Source organism: Salmo salar, chromosome 10 (assembly GCF_965601325.2).
Source record: "Salmo salar chromosome 10, fSalSal1, whole genome shotgun sequence".
NCBI lineage: Eukaryota > Metazoa > Chordata > Actinopteri > Salmoniformes > Salmonidae > Salmo > Salmo salar.
In genome coordinates this window covers 13,379,377-13,379,727 of record NC_138300.1, presented here as the reverse complement: position 1 = coordinate 13,379,727, position 351 = coordinate 13,379,377, and positions in this window count along the sequence as shown.

Sequence of the window (351 nt, the reverse complement as noted above, 5' to 3'; positions counted from 1 at the left end):
TGGAGGGGGGAGGCGCAAGCCGAAGCCCTCCCCCGGAGCGGGGTGGCAGCATCATGTTGCTTAAGGAGGGACTGGTGGATTTCACAAAATAGATGGCATCATGAGAAGGGAAATTATGTGGATATATTGAAGCAACATTTCAAGACATCAGTCAGGAAGTTAAAGCTTGGTCGCAAATGGGTCTTCCAAATGGACAATGACCCCAAGCATACTTACAAAGTTGTGGCAAAATGGCTTAAGGACAACAAAATCAAGGTATTGGCGTGGCCATCACAAAGCCCTGACCTCAATCCTACAGAAAATTTGTGGGCAGAACTGAAAAAGCGTGTGCAAGCAAGGAGGCCTACGAAC